Genomic DNA, 984 nt, shown 5'->3' with positions numbered 1-984 from the left:
TTAAAAATATGCGAGTACTCCAGTGAAACTGGCAGAGTAACCAGCTCCAAAGACTTGTAGTTTTCAGTCCACAGATCTTTTACCTCCTTGTTTAAATTTATTCCTAAGTGTTTTATTATATTTGATGCTATTGTGAATGTGACTGTTTTCTTTTTCAGATGTTTCATTGTTTTTGTATAGAAACACAACTGATTTCTGTATATTGGTTTCGTATCTTGGAACTTTACGCTATTTGTTGATTAATTCTGACAGCTTTTTGGTGGAGTTTTTTAGAAGTTTCTATATTTAATATTATCATAAACAGCAAAAGAGAAAGGCAACATATAGAATGGGAGAAATATTTTAAAATCATACATCTGGTAAAGGGTTAATATCCAAAATATATAAATGACTCATATGATTCAATAGCAAAACAAACAAAGAAAACAATACAATTAAAAATGGACAGAGGCACTGCTACATTTAAAATGGATAACCAGAGAAACTTCAAGATGACAGAGGAGTAAGATGTGAAGATAACCTTCCTCCCCACAAATATGTCAGAAATACATCTACATGAGGAACAGCTCCTACAGAATACATACTGAATGATGGCAGAAGACCTCACACTTCCCAAAAGGCAAGAAACTCCCTACGTACATGGGTAGGGCAAAAGAAAAAACAGAAACAAAACAATAGGGATGTGACCTGCACCTCTGGGACGGAGCTGTGAAGGAGGAGAAGTTTCTACACACTAGGAAGCTCCTTCACTGGTAGAGACAGGGGGGTGTGGGAAGCTTCGGAGCAGCAGAGGAGAGCGCAGTAACAGGGGTGCAGAGGGCAAAGTGGAGAGATTTCCACACAGAGGATTGGTGCCAGCCAGCACTCACCAGCCTGAGAGGCTTGTCTGCTCACCCAACACGATGGGTGTGGACTGGGAGCTGAGGCTCAGGCTTTGGAATTCAGATCTCAGGGAGAGGACTGCGGTTGGCTGTGTGAACATAG

The sequence above is a fragment of the Neophocaena asiaeorientalis genome, unplaced genomic scaffold, assembly GCF_003031525.2.
Source record: "Neophocaena asiaeorientalis asiaeorientalis breed wild unplaced genomic scaffold, Neophocaena_asiaeorientalis_V1.1 scaffold285, whole genome shotgun sequence".
NCBI lineage: Eukaryota > Metazoa > Chordata > Mammalia > Artiodactyla > Phocoenidae > Neophocaena > Neophocaena asiaeorientalis.
Note: the sequence above shows the minus strand (reverse complement) of the source record.